The sequence below is a fragment of the Syngnathoides biaculeatus genome, unplaced genomic scaffold, assembly GCF_019802595.1.
Source record: "Syngnathoides biaculeatus isolate LvHL_M unplaced genomic scaffold, ASM1980259v1 ctg181_pilon_pilon, whole genome shotgun sequence".
Classification (NCBI taxonomy): Eukaryota; Metazoa; Chordata; class Actinopteri; order Syngnathiformes; family Syngnathidae; genus Syngnathoides; species Syngnathoides biaculeatus.
Window position 1 is genome coordinate 1 of NW_026907439.1, and position 19412 is coordinate 19412.

Sequence of the window (19412 nt, forward strand, 5' to 3'; positions counted from 1 at the left end):
TGGACTGCCACCATGGGGAAACCAACCAAGTAGGTTCAAGACCCCACCCAAACTCACTGCTGTTGTGTCCATGAGCAAGACACAGTTACCCTGAATTGCTCCACGGTTGTTTCAGTGTGTTCCACTAACGAATGTGTGTTCACTGTGATGAGTAAAATGCAGACAACAAATGTTGTGTATATGCTTGCAGGTTCATGAAAATAAAGATGAGTCTTCTATTTCCTCATGAAGACCTGATGACTTGTGCCTCCTGGATGTGTTGGTGATGACTCTCTTTTCTCCAACCATTCATCTATCCATTTTCTTTGCCGCTTATCCTCACGAGGGTCACGGGGAGTGCTGGAGTCGATTCCAGCTGTCAACAGGCAGGAGGCAGGGTACACCCCGAACTGGTTGCCAGCCAATCACAGGGGATATTGAGACAAACAGCCACACTCACAATTACACCTTGGGCCAATTTAGAGTGGGATGCGGCAAAAAAGCCACGCAAGCACGGGGAGAACATGCGAACTGAGTAGATGGATATATGATTCTCCTGAGTTGCAGCCCTGATGGTGATCAAGGTCTACAAGATGCCCAGTGCAGTTGTTTCCATAGTGTAGTGGTTATCACGTTTGCCTTACACGCAAAAGGTCCCCGGTTCGAGACCGGGTGGAAACAGGTAGTGTTTCGTTGTTTGCTTGTAAGAGAGCTGTTGTCAGAAGGAAGAAAAGAAGGAGGGAACACACAAAAAAAATGAGGAAGGAAGGAAACAAGGTGGGAAGGAAGCAAAGAATGAATTGAGGAAGAAAAACAAGGATAAAATCATGTGAAAAAGGTAAGAAGGAAAAAACATTGGAACAAAGAAAACAATGATTGGAGAAAGCAATGAATGAATGAAGGAGAAAAAGAAGGAAGTAAACAAGGCAGGAAGGAAGGAAGCAGAGGACAAATGAGAACTCCTGTACTGGAAACTACTATGTTGTTTGACTGCAAAAAAAAATACGTGACACTTTTTCAGAAAAAAAATAATTTCATTCTCATTCAGAAGAAACAAGTTTTGAGGTCTGACTTTCCTTGGAAATTTAAGTTCAGACGAAAAACAGAAATCAAAACAACACTCAAGAGGAATTAGTGTTGAGACACAAAAACAACAAAATCTTAGTGGCAGTCAGCTGCCTGGACGCTCAGTTTGCTTTTCCTTTCCTTTTTCTCGGTTTCCTGGTCCTCGTGCACTTGAGAGAGTCTGGCTGCAGACCTCACCTCTCAGTCCCCCCACCTCACCTCTCAAGTCCCATCCTCCCGACCCCCAACTGCCATCGTCAGGCAAAGTAGGATCATTTGAAAATTGTGTCCATTTCTGTTCCAGCGTTTCAGGAACTTAGTTGAATATTTTTAAAATAATCTTAAATTTCCGGTTTCAGCATTAAAGCCAATCAGGTAGAGCACTGCGCACTTCATTTACACTCTCCTTTCATTCCCGGTTGAAGCGTTTAATTAATTAACTACTAAAAAAGGGAAAAAAGGTAGATGATGATGATAACTCTTAATCTTAATGAAGAAAAAAAAATACTACTAAAATAATCTACCATTGATGTTTTCATGGCATGGAAGGAAACCAAAATGGTCGGACAAACCCCACGCAGAGATCAAGCGAACTCTTTTTCGTCTGTGGTTCTGAACCGCTGGTCCCCCGAGGAGAATATCGGCTTCTGTTGGCCGGGAAAGGGATACACTTTACTGGCATGTGAAATGTGCAATGCACTGTGGGTTTATTATTCATAATCGTTGTAGTCATGGGGTGAAAAAGTGTGCACGTGTGAAAACAAAAGTAGCTCCGGTTTTGCATTCCCGATTATGTGTATGAATGATCCATCCATTTTCTTAGCCACTTATCCCCACAACGGTCACAGGAGTGCTGGAGCCCATCCCAGCTAACACCACACAAAAGACAGCGCACACGATGAGCTGATTGCCAGTCAGTCACAGGGGACATAATTGGCACCATCATTGAGCAGGAATCAAACCTTTGCTGCCCACACCAGAGTCAGGTGTGTGTGCGTGTACCATTACACTAACAATGACTTTCAGACTCATCTGGTTTTCATTTAATTGTGTAAACGCACCTGCCCTTTACTGCATGTTTGCCCTCTGGCAGTATTATTTATTGTAAATTGAGCAACATTTCATTCATTTGTTGCTTCCTTAATGTTTGATTAGGATTACATTATTATGTTTTATATACAATGTTACATTGAGGTGTACTCTGGCGGGCTCTGATTTTTTTTTCTTTTTTCTGGGGATCTTGTAACAGGAAACAATTGAGAAACATTGCACAAGACCAACAAGCCAAAGGAGAGCTGATGGGCAGCACGGTATCGCAACTATAAATCATTTGCCTCACGGTTCTGAGGTGCAAGTTTCATTCCCTGTGGAGAGATTTCATGTTCTCCCATTGCCTCTGTAGTAGTTCTGCGTTGTGCATTTTTTTGGATGATTAATGAGACGACACGCACGTTAGCTGGTCTCAACCTGGTTAATCTTCTCTCTGTATTATAAAAGAGACAGATTCACAGATGTTCACAGATATCTCTTCACAATTACTCTCAAACTCTTCCACTCAGCAGTCTCACAAACAACAAGAATATATCACAAAAAACAATAACATCTGATTTACATTGCAACAGATGAAAAGAATAGGAAAAAACTTGCATAAACTGGCATAGCTGTTTTATAAAGGAGACACATTCATGGATGTTCATAGATTTCTCTTGGGAATTACTCTCAAACTCTGCAAACATCAAGAACACGGTCAACACGCGCCTTCTGCTGACACTCATTCACACTGCACAAAACACATGGCCACCTACAAATGATGCACACGGACCTCGACGTCTCTACTTCTCCAGCGAGCAAGTTTATGTTTGAAATTAATGAAACACATTCAACACCGTGCCTCTGTGACGACACCCGCTTTGCAAACGTTTTCAACTAATTTATATTCACATTCTACAACAAAACAATGAAAACATGAAGAGAACAATGTGTATCTTCCACCAGGAATCTCACAAACAAGAGGAAGTATTTCTTCCGCCACATGATAAATGTGGCTTCAAAATAAAGCACGCAGCCTACTTTCTCTGTGTTCCTCAGATCTTCCAACAATTCAAAGGCATTTTCCCCTACAATAAACATTTTTACACACACAATGACGTTGAAAAGAACAAAAAAGAATAATGACAGAGAAAGTGCTGCCTTTCAAAATAAAACTGCGCTTCCACACCGTGTTCCTATTAGAGCACACGATGATCACCATTACATAAACTCAATAGTAGGGGATATAATTGGCAATCAAGACAAGTCTCTGACCAGTGATTCAGTGTCAAAAAAGGTTGCACTGTATTTGTCATTCAAGTCACGAGTGGGGGAATTTTCAACCATCTTGAGGGGAGGCTTTTTTTTTTGGCTCATGAGATGATCAAAACCAAAAATTCATGCAGTCTCTGAACAAAACAGCAGGAAGGGGGCATCCAGAGCTGAACTGGAGACCTCTTGATCTGCAGTCAAATGCTCTACCACTGAGCTATACCCCCACATCTTCCTGCAACCTCTTAGTTCTGTAGACAATTCAATCTTCATCATTCGTTCCAGTTGTGAATTGTGTATGATTGAGATCTGTTAGGATCAAAGGATTTGTGCCTACCCTCTGCACTAGATCATTTTAGTTTAATTCCTGATTGTGAGTTTTACTTCTGACACTCACGTCTCTTGTCGATCTGCTTTAGGACCCTTCCATTGTTCTTGGTCCCTGGACTAAGCTATTGAAAAGTCACTTCTGTGGTGCAAGTCGGACCCTCAAGTTTCTTCTTTCACGATGCGGTCGTTTCCGTTACAGACGAATATTGGTGAAAGTGAAAATTACGTCAGTTGTGACCATGGTAAACACACTCAAAGTGGTGAAGACTGAGCAATGGTAACGCTTCTCAGCTATTTTCAGCATTTGCTTCATGAATACAAACATCAACATCAACGTGAAATTTTGAATGACGACAACTTGGAAGAAGTGGACATTTGGATTTTCACCCAATAACTTCAAGTTTACACCTCAGTGACAAATGAAACATTCCTGACAAAAGCAGAAGTCATATAAATGCTCGAGGAGTCAGCTCCAAACCCATGTAATGTTTTTTCTAGTGGAATGGGATGTGAATTGAAAGGAGAACCTTTGATATCCATCAGAATGCCAAAGAAATGACCCTGATGTGACTTGAACACATAACCTTCTGATCTGGAGTCAGATGTGCTTCCGTTGCACCACAGAGCCATTTACAAGAGTAGTCTGTAGAGGTGTAAGCTCAACAGTCGGGTATATAATTGGCAATACAAGTCACTGACATGCCCGACCGGTGAATCAGTGTCAAAAAAGTTTGCACAGAATTTGTCTTACAAGTCAGTGAGCAATTTTTCTCTATTTTTGAGGGGAGTTTTTTTTTGCAAATGAGATGCTCAAAACTTGATTCATGCATTTTCTGAACAAAACTTTGGAGGTTCTGCATCTCTGTGCTTCATGGAGATTTGGCTTTGTGGATGAGTGTCTGACGTCGCCACCACGCTCCCTGCCTTCAACCAAGCAAATCTGACGGTATAAGACCATACAAATTGATTAAAAGACGATCTAGAGTCGATACAAGGCACGATTGCGACAAGATGATAAGGGACAATTTGACAATCCAGCCTTATTAAAAAAAACAAAACAAAGCAATACACAACACAGAATGATGCACAAACAAATACTAGAAAACTATATGTGATACAAGTCTACACTGTATGTGATTGTGTGTGGGCCACACACCCCGTGTTGTGTTTATCACAACTACCTGGAGGAGAGAATCGAACCACAAACTGAGCAGGGAAAAGGTTTCTCTTCAGGAAGTCTTCTCATTTCATTTGCTATTTTTTAAAACTTTTCCCTCACAGAGAAAATTTGAAGTTAGTGTGACATGTTATATCACGTTTGGACTTTTTATCATGTCGTCATCAGTGAGGAGAGTGTGACATCATGTCATCACGATCTGATATTGGAGCTGCTCGTGATCCTCCAGAGTCCCTCAGCTTTGCAGTTTTTCACTTTGGCCATTTGCCTCGGGCCACATTTGCTTGAAGTTGAGAGCATTTTGTTAATAAAAGATTCTCAATGGTCGAAAGACATTCATTTCTTTTGATGGGGGAAATGGATTTCATTTCCTGTACAAGCAAATTGAGTCATACTTTATTTATTGCTTATTTATTTGTTATTTATTAAGATTGCTGGAATGGTGGATCAGTTGGTTAAACATTGGCCTCACAGTTCTGAGGTCCCGTGTTCAATCCCGGACCCGCCTGTGTGTACTTTGCATGTTCTCTCCCTGCCTGCGTGGATTTTCTCCGGGGACTCCGGTTTCCTCCCATATTCCAAAAACATGTCATATTAATTGGACACTCTAAATTGCTCCTCGGTGTGATTGTGAGTGTGTCTGTTAGTTTCAATGTGCCCTGGGATTGACTGGCAACCAGGTTATGTTGACAGCTGTGATAGGCTACAGCACTCCCCGCGACCCTTGTAAGGGTAAGGGTATTAGCTCAGCTGGCAGAGCGTTAGACTGAAGATTGAAAGGTCCCTGGTTCATTCCCTGCTTTCAGCATTTAGTACAGAATTATGTGCTTTTTGGCTCTTGTTAAACATCTGGTTATGTTTTCCGGCATGTTTTGGTTTTTGACAGAGTTGCAACCAGGCAACAGTTCCTACCCTCATGGAGCTGAAATATGTCAGTTGGGAGAGCGTTAGACTGAAGATCTAAAGGTCCCTGGTTTCAGCATTTAGTTCAGAATTATGTGCTTTTTTTTTTGCTCTTATGAAACATCTGGTTATGTTTTGCGGCATGTTTTGGTTTTTGACAGAGTTGCAACCAGGCAACAGTTCCAACCCTCATGGAGCTGAAATATCTCAGTTGGGGGAGCGTTAGACTGAAGATCGAAAGGTCCCTTGTTCAATCCCTAGTTTCAGCATTTAGTACAGAATTATGTGCTTTTTTTGGCTCTTATGAAACATCTGCTTATGTTTTGCGGCATGTTTTGGTTTTTGACAGAGTTGCAACCAGGCAACAGTTCCTACCCTCATGGAGCTGAAAAAGCTCAGTTGGGACAGCGTTAGACTAAAGGTCCCTGGTTCAATCCCTGGTTTCAGCATTTAGTACAGAATTATGTGCTTTTAAGGCTCTTATGAAACATCTGGTTATGTTTTGCGGCATGTTTTGGTTCTTTGAAAGAGTTGCAACCAGGCAACAGTTCCTGCCCTCATGGAGCTGAAATAGCTCAGTTGGGAGATAGTTAGACTTAAGATCTAAAGGTCCCTGGTTCAATCCCTGGTTTTAGCATTTAGTACAGAATTATGTGCTTTTTTGGCTCTTATGAAACATCTGCTTATGTTTTGCGGCATGTTTTGGTTTTTGACAGAGTTGCAACCAGGCAACAGTTCCTACCCTCATGGAGCTGAAATAGCTCAGTTGGGAGAGCGTTAGACTAAAGGTCCCTGGTTCAATCCCTGGTTTCAGCATTTAGTACAGAATTAGTGCTTTTAAGGCTCTTATGAAAACTTGTTATGTTTTGCGGCATGTTTTGGTTCTTTGAAAGAGTTGCAACCAGGCAACAGTTCCTACCCTCATGGAGCTGAAATAGCTCAGTTGGGAGAGAGTTAGACTTAAGATCTAAAGGTCCCTATTTCAATCCCTGGTCTTCAGCATTTAGTACAGAATTATGTGCTTTTTTGGCTCTTATGAAACATCTGCTTATGTTTTGCGGCATGTGTTTTGGTTTTTGACAGAGTTGCAACCAGGCAACAGTTCCTACCCTCATGGAGCTGAATAGCTCAGTCGAGAGCGTTAGACTAAAGGTCCCTGGTTCAATCCCTGGTTTCAGCATTTAGTACAGAATTATGTGCTTTTAAGCCTCTTATGAAACATCTGGTTATGTTTTGCGGCAGTTTTGGTTCTTTGAAAGAGTTGCAACCAGGCAACAGTTCCTACCCTCATGGAGCTGAAATAGCTCAGTTGGGAGAGTTAGACTTAAGATCTAAAGGTCCCTGGTTCAATCCCTGGTTTTAGCATTTAGTACAGAATTATGTGCTTTTTTGGCTCTTATGAAACATCTGCTTATGTTTTGCGGCATGTTTTGTGGTTTTGACAGAGTTGCAACCAGGCAACAGTTCCTACCCTCATGGAGCTGAAATAGCTCAGTTGGAGAGCGTTAGACTAAAGGTCCCTGGTTCAATCCCTGGTTTCAGCATTTAGTACAGAATTATGTGCTTTTAAGGCTCTTATGAAACATCTGGTTATGTTTTGCGGCATGTTTTGGTTCTTTGAAAGAGTTGCAACCAGGCAACAGTTCCTACCCTCATGGAGCTGAAATAGCTCAGTTGGGAGAGAGTTACACTTAACATCTAAAGGTCCCTGGTTCAATCCCCGGTCTTAGCATTTAGTACAGAATTATGTGCTTTTTTGGCTCTGATGAAACATCTGCTTATGTTTTGCGGCATGTTTTGGTTTTTGACAGAGTTGCAACCAGGCAACAGTTCCTACCCTCATGGAGCTGAAATAGCTCAGTTGCGAGAGCGTTAGACTAAAGGTCCCTGGTTCAATCCCTGGTTTCAGCATTTAGTACAGAATTATGTGCTTTTAAGGCTCTTATGAAACATCTGGTTATGTTTTGCGGCATGTTTTGGTTCTTTGAAAGAGTTGCAACCAGGCAACAGTTCCTACCCTCATGGAGCTGAAATAGCTCAGTTGGGAGAGAGTTAGACTTAAGATCTAAAGGTCCCTGGTTCAATCCCTGGTTTTAGCATTTAGTACAGAATTATGTGCTTTTTTGGCTCTTATGAAACATCTGCTTATGTTTTGCGGCATGTTTTGGTTTTTGACAGAGTTGCAACCAGGCAACAGTTCCTACCCTCATGGAGCTGAAATAGCTCAGTTGGGAGAGCGTTAGACTAAAGGTCCCTGGTTCAATCCCTGGTTTCAGCATTTAGTACAGAATTATGTGCTTTTTGGCTCTTATTAAACATCTGGTTATGTTTTGGCGGCATGTTTTTGTTCTTTGAAGAGTTGCAACCAGGCAACAGTTCCTACCCTCATGGAGCTGAAATAGCTCAGTTGGGAGAGAGTTAGACTTAAGATCTAAAGGTCCCTGTTTCAATCCCTGGTCTTAGCATTTAGTACAGAATTATGTGCTTTTTTGGCTCTTATGAAACATCTGCTTATGTTTTGCGGCATGTTTTGGTTTTTGACAGAGTTGCAACCAGGCAACAGTTCCTACCCTCATGGAGCTGAAATAGCTCAGTTGCGAGAGCGTTAGACTAAAGGTCCCTGGTTCAATCCCTGGTTTCAGCATTTAGTACAGAATTATGTGCTTTTTAGCCTCTTATGAAACATCTGGTTATGTTTTGCGGCATGTTTTGGTTCTTTGAAAGAGTTGCAACCAGGCAACAGTTCCTACCCTCATGGAGCTGAAATAGCTCAGTTGGGAGAGCGTTAGACTGAAGATCTAAAGGTCCCTGGTTTTAGCATTTAGTACAGAATTATGTGCTTTTTTGGCTCTTATGAAACATCTGCTTATGTTTTGCGGCATGTTTTGGTTTTTGACAGAGTTGCAACCAGGCAACAGTTCCTACCCTCATGGAGCTGAAATAGCTCAGTTGGGAGAGCGTTAGACTAAAGGTCCCTGGTTCAATCCCTGGTTTCAGCATTTAGTACAGAATTATGTGCTTTTTTGGCCCTTATGAAACATCTGGTTAAGTTTTGCGGTGTGTTTTGGTTCTTTGATAGAGTTGGAACCAGGCAACAGTTCTCACCATCATGGAGCTGAAATAGCTCTGTTGGGAGAGCATTACACTGAAGATCTAAAGCTCCCTGGTTCAATCCCTGACTTCAGCATTTAGTACAGAAATATGTGCTTTTTTGGCTCTTATGAAACATCTGGTTTTGTTTGGCGGCATGTTTTGGTTTTTACAGAGTTGCAACCAGGCAACAGTTGCAACCCTCATGGAGCTGAAATATCTCAGTTGGGAGAGCTTTAGACTGAAGATCTAAAGGTACCTGGTTCAATCCCTGGTTTCAGCATGTAGTACAGAATTATGTGCTTTTTTTTTTTTGCCTCTATGAACATCTGGTTATGTTTTGCGGCATGTTTTGGTTATTTGACAGGGTTACAACCAGGCAACAGTTCCTACCTTTATGAAGCTGAAATAGCTCAGTTGGGATAGCGTTAGACTGAAGGTCCTTGGTTCAATCCCTGGCTTCAGCATTTAGTACAGAAATATGTGCTTTTTTGGCTCTTATGAAACATCTGCTTATGTTTTGCGGCATGTTTTGGTTCTTTGATAGAGTTGCAACCAGGCAACAGTTCCTAGCCTCATGGAGCTGAAATAGCTCAGTTAGGAGAGTGTTAGACTGAACATCTAAAGGTCCCTGGTTCAATCCCTGGTTTCAGCATTTAGTACAGAATTATCTGCTTTTTTTTACTCTTATGAAACATCTGGTTATGTTTTGCGGCATGTTTTGGTTCTTTGATTGAGTTGCAACCAGGCAACAGTTTCCCCCCTCATGGAGCTGAAATAACTCAGTTGGGAGAGCATGAGACTGAAAATGTAAAGGTCCCTGGTTCAATCCCAGACTTCAGCATTTAGTACAGAATTATGTGGTTTTTTTTCGGCACTTATTAAACATCTGATTATGTTTTGCGGCATGTTTTGGTTCTTTGAAAGAGTTGCAACCAGGCAACAGTTCCTACCCTCATGGATCTGAAATAGCTCAGTTGGGAGAGCATTAGACAAAAGACCTAAAGGTCCCTGGTTTCAGCATTTAGTACAGAATTATGTGCTTTTTGGCTCTTATGAAACATCTGGTTATGTTTTGTGGCATGTTTTGGTTCTTTGAAAGAGTTGCAACCAGGCAACAGTTCCTACCCTCATGGATCTGAAATAGCTCAGTTGCGAGAGCATTAGACAAAAGACCTAAAGGTCCCTGGTTTCAGCATTTAGTACAGAATTATGTGCTTTTTGGCTCTTATGAAACATCGGGTTATGTTTTGCGGCATGTTTTGGTTCTTTGATAGAGTTGCAACCAGGCAACAGTTTCTCCCCTCATGGAGCTGTAATAGCTCAGTTGGGAGAGCATTAGACAAAAGACCTAAAGGTCCCTGGTTTCAGCATTTAGTACAGAATTATGTGCTTTTTGGCTCTTATGAAACATCTGGTTATGTTTTGTGGCATGTTTTGGTTCTTTGATAGAGTTGCAACCAGGCAACAGTTCCTACCCTCATGGAGCTGAAATAGCTCAGTTGGAGAGCGTTAGACTGAAGATCTAAAGGTCCCTGGTTCAAACCCTGGCTTCAGCATTTAGTACAGAATTATGTGCTTTTTGGCTCTTAGTAAACATCTGGTTATGTTTTGCGGCATGTTTTGGTTTTTGAGAGAGTTGCAACCAGGCAACAGTTCCTACCTCGTGGAGCTGAAATAGCTCAGTTGGGAGAGTGTTGGACTGAAGATCTAAAGGTCCCTGGTTCAATCCCTGGCTTCAGCATTTATTACAGAATTATGTGCTTTTTGGCTCTTATGAAACATCTGGTTATGTTTTGTGGCATGTTTTGGTTCTTTGATAGAGTTGCAACGAGGCAACAGTTCCTACCCTCATGGAGCTGAAATAGCTCAGTTGGGAGAGTGTTAGACTGAAGATCTAAAGGTCCCTGGTTCAAACCCTGGCTTCAGCATTTAGTACAGAATTATGTGCTTTTTGGCTCTTAGTAAACATCTGGTTATGTTTTCCGGCATGTTTTGGTTATTCGACAGGGTTGCAACCAGGCAACAGTTCCTACCCTCATGCAGCTGAAATAGCTCAGTTGGGAGAGCGTTAGACTCAAGATCTCAAGGTCCCTGGTTCATTCCCTGGTTTTAGCATTTAGTACAGAATTATGTGCTTTTTTGGCTCTTATGAAACATCTGCTTATGTTTTGCGGCATGTTTTGGTTTTTGAGAGAGTTGCAACCAGGCAACAGTTCCTACCTTCGTGGAGCTGAAATAGCTCAGTTGGGAGAGTGTTGGACTGAAGATCTAAAGGTCCTTGGTTCAATCCCTGGCTTCAGCATTTATTACAGAATTATGTACTTTTTGGCTCTTATTAAACATCTGGTTATGTTTTCCGGCATGTTTTGGTTATTCGACAGGGTTGCAACCAGGCAACAGTTCCTACCCTCATGGAGCTGAAATAGCTCAGTTAGGAGAGCGTTACACTGAATATCTAAAGATCCCTGGTTTCAGCGTTTAGTTCAGAATTATGTGCTTTTTGGCTCTTATTAAACATCTGGTAATGTTTTCCGGCACGTTTTGGTTTTTGACAGAGTTGCAACCAGGCAACCGTTCCCACCCTCATGGAGCTGAAAAAGCTCAGTTGGGAGAGCGTTAGACTGAAGATCTAAAGGTCCCTGGTTCAATCCCTGGCTTCAGCATTTAGTACAGAATTATGTGCTTTTCGGCTCTTATTAAACATCTGGTTATGTTTTCCGGCATGTTTTGGTTATTCGACAGGGTTGCAACCAGGCAACAGTTCCTACCCTCATGGAGCTGAAATATCTCAGTTGGGAGAGCGTTAGACTGAAGATCTAAAGGTCTCTGGTTCAATGCCTGGTTTCAGCATTTAGTACAGAATTATGTGGGGTTTTTTTCGGCACTTATTAAACATCTGGTTATGTTTTGTGGAATGTTTTGGTTCTTTGACAGGCAACAATTCATAGCCTCATGGAGCTGAAATAGCTCAGTTGGGAGAGCATTAGACTGAAGATCTAAAGGTCCCTGGTTCAATCCCTGGTTTCTGCATTTAGTATAGAATTATGTGCTTTTTTGGCACTTATTAAACATCTGGTTTTGTTTTGCGGCATGTTTGGGTTCTTTGACAGAGTTGCAACCAGGCAACAGTTTCTCTCCTCACTGTCCTGAAATAGCTGAGTTGGGAGAGCGATAGACTGAAGATCCAAAGGTCCCTGGTTCAATCCCTGGTTTCAGCACTTACTACAGAAGCATGTCCTTTTTTTTTTGTTCTTATTAAACATCTGGTTATGTTTTGTGGCATGTTTGGGTTCTTTGACGGATTGCAACCAGGCAACAGTTACGACCCTCACAGAGCTGAAACAGCTCAGTTGGGAGAGCGATAGACTGAAGATCCAAAGGTGTGAGGTTCAATCCCTGGTTTCAGCAGTTACTACAGAAGTATGTGCTTTTTTTGCACTTATTAAACATCTGGTTATGTTTTGCTTCAGCCTAACTGCAAGGGGGCCACGGTGGAGGTGAGCAGAGGTGGGAGTTCAATTGCAAGCTCTGTGGATGAGTATTTGCTTCCGAGGTTGGTGTCTCCCAACATAAGCGGCATGTCCACGTGGCGGAGTGGAAGGCAAGGAAGATAGAGAAGGTAGAGGGGGTCAAAGGAACGAAGCTCTGGAGTGTGGGGGAGGTGCAAGAGCTGATCCTACTTCCGGCAGAGATGGGAGGCACGTGAGCAATTCTGGGGGCTTGGGGAGTTTGGAACGAAAGCTACCACCGACAACTGCGAGTTCCATGTTCTGATTCTGGCAAAGGGGGTGATGGAAAACCTGGCTAGATTGAAGAACTGCATGTCCCCGGGAGCAGACAGGATCAGCAAAAGGGCACTGTTGCACTGGGACCCCCAGGGTGAGCAATTGGCACGGCTGTTCACGACATGGTTGGTCCGTGGAGTCATTCCCCGGGCTTTCAAGGAGTGCCGCATGCGGCTGTTGCCGAAGTCCAAGGATCCGGATGAATTGCGGGATCCAACTGGGTGGCATCCCGTGACGATAGGATCGGTGGTTCTGAGGCTGTTTGCGAGGTGTATGACGATGAGACTATCGCGAGGCTGTCCTCTGAACCCCGGACAACGCGGTTTCCTTGCTTACTCGAGTGGGTTTGCGGATAACCTGGTGATCTTGTCCGAGATCATCAGGAACTCGAGGTCTGAGGGGACTCCGCTGGCAGTTGTGTTCGTTGATTTTGCGAAGGCTTTTGATTCCATATCTCACGAGCATATCCTGTGTTCTCTGAGAGAACGCGGTGTCGATGAATATGTTGAGTTAATCCATAACTCATATGTGGACTGCGTGACCAGGGTATCTTGTGTTGACAGCCAAACACAGGCAATACGTCTACAAGTTGGAGTGAAGCAAGGTGACCCAATGTCCCCACTGCTTTTCAACTTGGCCATGGATCCCTTTATCCATGGGCTCAAACAGGCCAGATCCGGGCTACAATGGAGCGATATGTCTATCGCTACACTAGCCTTCGCTGATGATCTTGTGCTGGTGAGTGGTTCGAAGGAGGGGATGGGGAGGAGTCTGGCGATGCTGGACCACTTCTGCGACTTAACGGGGTTGAAGGTTCAACCCAGGAAGTGCCACGGGTTCTATATGGAGCGAGGAGTGGTGAATGACTGTGAAGCCTGGAGGATCGGTGGAACGCCTATACACATGATTCCTCCGGGTGAATCGGTCAGTTACCTAGGAGTGCAAGTAGAATCGCAAAAATGATCAGCTCCACCGACTACTGGACCCGCGTCCTGACATCCAGGGCAGTAACACAATCGGAATGGGCAAATTTGTGGGTGAACGCAGGCAGGAATTCGGAGAGTGTGCCTGGAAGGGGCATGGGGAGCACTCTCCAGGAAGACTCGGGTGGGCCGCTGGTATGTCCAGACTGGCAAAGGGCCGAAAACGTAGTTTGGGCTTCAGGTACAAGGTGTGGGGGTTGCCCAATTACGAGGGGACAAAACCAGTAACTGGTGCCTGGCTGATCCAACGGCTGTAGGGTTCCGCCAGAGATATTGGATAGCTGCCCTCTCGTTGAGGGTTGTAGATGAAAATTGTGAATGAAGTGTCCAGTGCTGTAAACAAATGGATTTAATGCTGAATTGGAAATTAAAGATTATTTTAAAAATATTCTACTAAGTTCCTGAAACACTGAAACGGAATTTTCAAATTATTCTACTTTGTTCCCTGCTTGACGGTGGCGCTTGTAGTCTGCAGGATGGGATTTGAGATGTGAGGTGGGGGGGCTGAGAGGTGAGATCTGCAGCCAGACTCTCTTGAGTGCAAGAGGACCAGGAAATGGTGCAAATGTGCTTGTGTTACGATATGAACAAAATACAAGTGTGTTCGAGTATTCGTCAATATATTTATTATGGACTTGCAACAAAGCCAGCTCCTACACACAGATGCAACAGTATCTTCCTAGAAGTGGCCAAGGAAAACTCCATCATAACCAAAGAATGTGCTACATCATCACCAAAACTGTACCTTTGTTCATTTCATCTGCTCACCCCTCCTTTTGACCTTGTGTGGTTTCTAATTAAAAAAAAAGAGTACGTGAGAGGCTGGTTCAGAACGTGTTTGGAGTCTGTAACTGGCCTGTCTCTCACGTCCTCCTGATCAGAAGAAAGACGACTTCTTGTCTGTTATTTGTGCAATTATTCCAGCAAGTTAGGTGATAAACCTAACAAAGTGCTCTCTCATTTTTGTTTCTTCAGGGTCTCACATGCCCCTCGAACTGCGACATCGTAACGAGACCCCCAAATTTTTTTCTAGAACTTGAAAACTGCACTTCTCACAGCCAAAATTAATGAAGAAGCATACTGCAAGAACAAGGCGCACAGAAATGAAAAACATGAGCACTTGTCATACTGGCTGTTGAAATTTCCAGAGATCTTATCGGATATTTCATTCCCGGGACCCCTTTGAGTCCTGCTCTCCTTGAGAAGGATAACCAAAGTACAAAGAACCTACAAAGAAGAGCACATGACTTCATTCCTTGTCACAAGGGCAACAAGGGTGTTTTAAATGAAGGAGATAATCACATGTCTCATTAATCATTTGGCTGGCACCCAAAACAAGAATCGTTTGCCTTCAACCAACAAAGAAATGTTCAATGAGCCCTTTGCTTGCTACAAGGGCCACCTTGAACCACTTGTAAGCAGAATTCATAATCTGGCACTACAGATGGAATAGCTGTGTTGCTCCAGGAGTTGAACCGAGGACCTTTCACACCCAAAGCAATAACTATACCTCCAGACCAACAAGCAACATGCATCACCACTGCCGTAAAGTTTCGCAGCCCTGCATGGTTGGGTCACCTGCCATCCACCAAACGGTGCCTATCACACTCCTCATCTCCGGCACTCACCCTGAAACCATATCCCTCTTTGTCAACCCTTCCTCTGAGATGCCTGTGGTTCTTGGTATTCCCTGGCTTCAAATTACAAGACCACAGTAGACTGAACCCATTGAACTATCACGAGATGGAGTCCTCGCTGTCGCTGCCACTGCCTGGTTTCTGCTGTGAGAGCCTCCAAAGACGCTCCACCTGCTGTCGACCCAGTGGACCTCTCACAAGTTCCACAAGAATATTGTGACCTACCACAGTTTTCTACCACATTCATTTTTCTGATTACCACAACTTTGGAAACAGTTGCGCGCACAGAATATTTTCAAACAATATTTTATTATGGTGGCATTCGAGTCAACATGTCGAATATGACAAGCACCTCATGTACAACAGTTCCTTGACGACAAAAAAAAACAAAAAAAACTCAGCCGAAGACCACTTCTTCCTGGGAAAACAGTACAGGAGTCTCCTCGTTAGTATAGTGGACAGTATCTCCGCCTATCACGCGGAAGACCGGGGTTCGATTCCCTGACGGGGAGATGGTGTTATACTTTGTTTTTTGTGGGGCTCGTCTTCGCGAAAAACAAACCGAGCAGGTTTGTTTTCAAACAAGGACCTCACGTGCATCAAGCGTATATAACAACTCCAGTTCTACACAGGTGAAATTGTTGCTCGCCAAAGCGAGAATAATACCTCGAGACCAACGCGCCACATGCGTCACTGTGTGCCTCCGTCTACTACCATCCCGCAAAGGTTCACAGTTATCTCCTCTGTCACCCATCAAACACTGCCGATCCCACTCTTCATCTCCGCCAATCACTGTGAAACCATATCACTGTTTGTCACTCCTTCCCCTGAGGTTCTTGGTATTCCCTGGCTTCAAATTACAAGACCACAATAGATGGAAATGATTTAACTATTACTCGATGGAGTCCTCACAGTCTTTCCCACTGCCTGCTTTCTGCTGCTCCAAAGACGCTCCACCTTAATGTTGTATATATTTTCATAAGTCAATAACATATCAGCGGTGTCCCACGTTGAGGATTCACAACATTCGGTCCCAATTCAGCAAGATTTAGTTAAGCCCGATCGTCCCTCCGCCAACATGGGTTTTACACATGAACCTCTGCGGCAGAAATATAATCAGCAATAGCCACCCACTCGAGAGGACCATCAAACCCAACTGCTTATCCTCACAACAGTCACAGGACTGCTGGAGCCTGCCCCAGCTAAAATTGGGCAAAAGGCAGATTGGTTGCCAGAGAGTTGCAGGGAACATTGCAACACCACCACTGAGCAGGAATAAAGCCCACACCACTTACAGGAAAGGTTGGTGTGTGCACCACTACACCGTCAGTGACCAGCTGAGAAGGGGCTGTCTTATGTAATCAGCTAGGATATTTTCATGTATTAGAAAAGCTTCTCTTACCAGGAACTGAGCATAAGAGTCTCCTCGTTAGTATAGTGGACAGTATATCCGCCTGTCACGCGGAAGACCGGGGTTCGATTCCCTGACGGGGAGTTAAAGAAAGTTAATTTCAGCTTTTCATGCGGCTCTTATGAAAGCAAGCAGAGCAGCTTTGTTTCCATACAGGACCTCGAGCATCTGTGACAAATATCACAACTACTGTAGACTGTAACTGTTGCTCGTGTGATGTCTGTCGGCAGAACCACCAAACCACCTTGTTAGCTCGCATTGCCGATGGGTTCAGGTGCAGTTCGAAGCGGGCAGGTGTGCAAAACAAATCGTGAAACACTGAACATTCTCGGACAGCATGATGGTGAAACTTGTTGGACTGTTGGCATCACAGTTCTTGGGACCGAGGTTCAAAGTAGGAGGAGTCGTTATATTCACTTAATCCGTGTGACGTTCCTGCTTGGAAACAAAGTTGCTCAACTTGCTTTCCACAAAGAAAAGCCCCACGAAAAGCAACAAGGCAGCATTATTTAATATCCATTGGGGAATCGAACCCGACTCTTCCACATGACAGGTGTAGATACTGTCCACTATACTAAAGAGGAGACCCTTAGGATCTTGATCCTGGACAACGGAAGCCAACTGTATGTTCTCATGGGGTGACTGGCTGAGAACCACAGACGAAAAAGAGTTGGCATGTTCTGTGAGCGAATTTTTTCTCTGGCCAATCCGGTTTCCTTCCATGCCATGAAAACATCAATGGTAGATCGAGTGAAGTCATCATCATCATCATCATATTTAAATATTCACTGATTTATAAATAATAGATTGAAACACTTCAACCGGAAATGAAAATTGTAAATGAAGTGTCCAGTGCTGTACACAAATGGATTTAATGGTGAAACCGGAAATTGAAGATTATTTTAAAAATATTCAACTTTCTTTCCCTTCATACTGAAACTGCTCAACATATTTGCCTTTCTTCTTTCCTCTCTCCTGCCCGGCGGTGGGTGGGGTGGTCTGGAGGATGGGACTTGACATGTGAGGTGGGGTGCTGAGAGGTGAGATCTGCAGTCAGACTTTCTGAGTGCAAGAGGACCAGGAAACCAATTGAAAGACAAAGCAAACTGAGCGTCCAGGAAACTGTTTGCCCCACAAGATTTTGTTGTTTTTGTGTCTCAAGTCACATTAATCCCAATCCAGTGTTTGTTTGATTTCATCTTTTTGTGTAACCTAAATTTGTTATTTCTCTGAAATAGAATTTCATGTTTCTCATCTTTCAACAGTGCAGTGGTTTCCATAGTGTAGTGGTTTCATGTTTTCCTCACACGCATAAGGTCCCGTTCGAACACTGGGTGGAAATGAGCTTTTTTTTCCCCCTTGCTTGTCAAGGAGCTCTATTATTATTATTATTATTATTATTTTTTTTTTGCTCATGTTGTAAATCTTAAGGAGAGTGGACATTTCCATTGATTAATACTGCTGATGTGTGTCTGGTACTTTTTTCAAAACTGGGTGCGTGCAAGGACTTTCCAGTGGTGCGGCTGTCGAGTGTTGGACTCACAGTTCTGAGAATATGGGTTCAATCCCATCCCCGTTTGTGTGGAGTTTGCACGTTCATCCCGCACCTGCGTGATATAGTGCTTAGTATACTGTGTTGTAGTTGTAGCAACCCTGGTTCAACTCTGAATCACAGCAGGAACAAGTCCCTGGACTTAACTTTTATAGTCCTTCGGGGTTAAATTTTCATGGGACAGTGACAATCCTTATCATGGGCTTGGGTAGGGCATGAAGCCATCGTGAGGCTAATAGTGCAATGGATAACATGTCTGACTTGTCATGATTGCCAAATGAAGCCTTGCAGCAATATTAATTTCCACATGGTTCAAAGCTTCATGCTGATTTATTTGCTTCATGGCGCTATCAAGTGGTCGTGAAACCCAAGAGAGCAACAGTGTTGAGAATTCCATGGCTATTCGTTCAAGAAAATGGTTTGAATGTGCTCGTGTTACTATTTCCTGGTCTTGTAGAATGCTTCAAAAATGAGTGTCAAGTATTAACTTTTGTGCTCATTGGTCTAGGGGTATGATTTCTCGCTTAGGGTGCGAGAGGTTCCGGGTTTCAAATCCCCTTGTTTCTCACTGCAAAAAGGTGAAGCTGACAGAACCCTTGTCAGCGAATGGAAATTTGGGCAAAAGGGTTTTCTGGGACTTGAAAACTGGACTTCTCAAGTCACAGGTAATCGAGAAACATGCCGAAAGAACAATTCCCACAGAAATGAAAAAGATGATCACTTGTCATACTGGCCACTGTGGCCGACGGCAAAGGATTCCTGGCTGTTGACATTTCCAAAGAGAGCTTGTTGTGAATTTCACACCCTGGATCTCTTTCACTCCTGCTCCCCTCGAGAAATGTTCCCCAGAACAACAAGCAAACACAGAAGGCAAATGACTTCAAACTCATCAACAACAATGAAGTACATTACCACATAACTCAATGATCACTTGGCTGCCACCCTAAACAAGAATGAACCCTTGAGTTTCACACAGGCCACCTTGAGAAGAGAGCAGGTAAAACATTACAGCATACTGACCACACGGACAGCTTAGCAGGGTTCGTCCGGGAGTTGAACCCGGGACCTCTCGCACCTGAAGAAAGAATCATACCCTCGAGAACAGCAGTCGGCACCCCGCGGCTCCGGAGCCTCATGCGGCTCTTTCATCCTTATAATGCGCTCTGATTGGCTTGGAAAATAAAATAAACAAAAAA

The 19412-nt window shown here is 43.5% G+C and overlaps 11 non-coding genes across 11 annotated transcripts; 9 read left to right on the forward strand and 2 right to left on the reverse strand.

The window, feature by feature from the left end:
* Positions 1–587: 587 nt before the first annotated feature.
* On the forward strand, positions 588–660 carry trnav-uac (transfer RNA valine (anticodon UAC)). The gene has a single exon. It is a non-coding gene; the product is annotated as a tRNA-Val (tRNA).
* A 2840-nt stretch (positions 661–3500) lies between these two features.
* Positions 3501–3572, reverse strand: trnac-gca (transfer RNA cysteine (anticodon GCA)). The gene has a single exon. It is a non-coding gene; the product is annotated as a tRNA-Cys (tRNA).
* A 659-nt stretch (positions 3573–4231) lies between these two features.
* Positions 4232–4303, reverse strand: trnaw-cca (transfer RNA tryptophan (anticodon CCA)). Its single transcript has one exon. It is a non-coding gene; the product is annotated as a tRNA-Trp (tRNA).
* A 2016-nt stretch (positions 4304–6319) lies between these two features.
* trnal-uaa (transfer RNA leucine (anticodon UAA)) lies at positions 6320–6392 on the forward strand. The gene has a single exon. It is a non-coding gene; the product is annotated as a tRNA-Leu (tRNA).
* A 657-nt stretch (positions 6393–7049) lies between these two features.
* On the forward strand, positions 7050–7120 carry trnal-uaa (transfer RNA leucine (anticodon UAA)). Its single transcript has one exon. It is a non-coding gene; the product is annotated as a tRNA-Leu (tRNA).
* Positions 7121–7781: 661 nt separating this feature from the next.
* trnal-uaa (transfer RNA leucine (anticodon UAA)) lies at positions 7782–7854 on the forward strand. Its single transcript has one exon. It is a non-coding gene; the product is annotated as a tRNA-Leu (tRNA).
* A 2849-nt stretch (positions 7855–10703) lies between these two features.
* On the forward strand, positions 10704–10776 carry trnaf-gaa (transfer RNA phenylalanine (anticodon GAA)). Its single transcript has one exon. It is a non-coding gene; the product is annotated as a tRNA-Phe (tRNA).
* Positions 10777–10890: 114 nt separating this feature from the next.
* trnal-caa (transfer RNA leucine (anticodon CAA)) lies at positions 10891–10963 on the forward strand. Its single transcript has one exon. It is a non-coding gene; the product is annotated as a tRNA-Leu (tRNA).
* An 842-nt stretch (positions 10964–11805) lies between these two features.
* trnaf-gaa (transfer RNA phenylalanine (anticodon GAA)) lies at positions 11806–11878 on the forward strand. Its single transcript has one exon. It is a non-coding gene; the product is annotated as a tRNA-Phe (tRNA).
* A 3815-nt stretch (positions 11879–15693) lies between these two features.
* trnad-auc (transfer RNA aspartic acid (anticodon AUC)) lies at positions 15694–15765 on the forward strand. The gene has a single exon. It is a non-coding gene; the product is annotated as a tRNA-Asp (tRNA).
* A 911-nt stretch (positions 15766–16676) lies between these two features.
* Positions 16677–16748, forward strand: trnad-guc (transfer RNA aspartic acid (anticodon GUC)). The gene has a single exon. It is a non-coding gene; the product is annotated as a tRNA-Asp (tRNA).
* The last annotated feature ends 2664 nt before the right edge of the window (positions 16749–19412 follow it).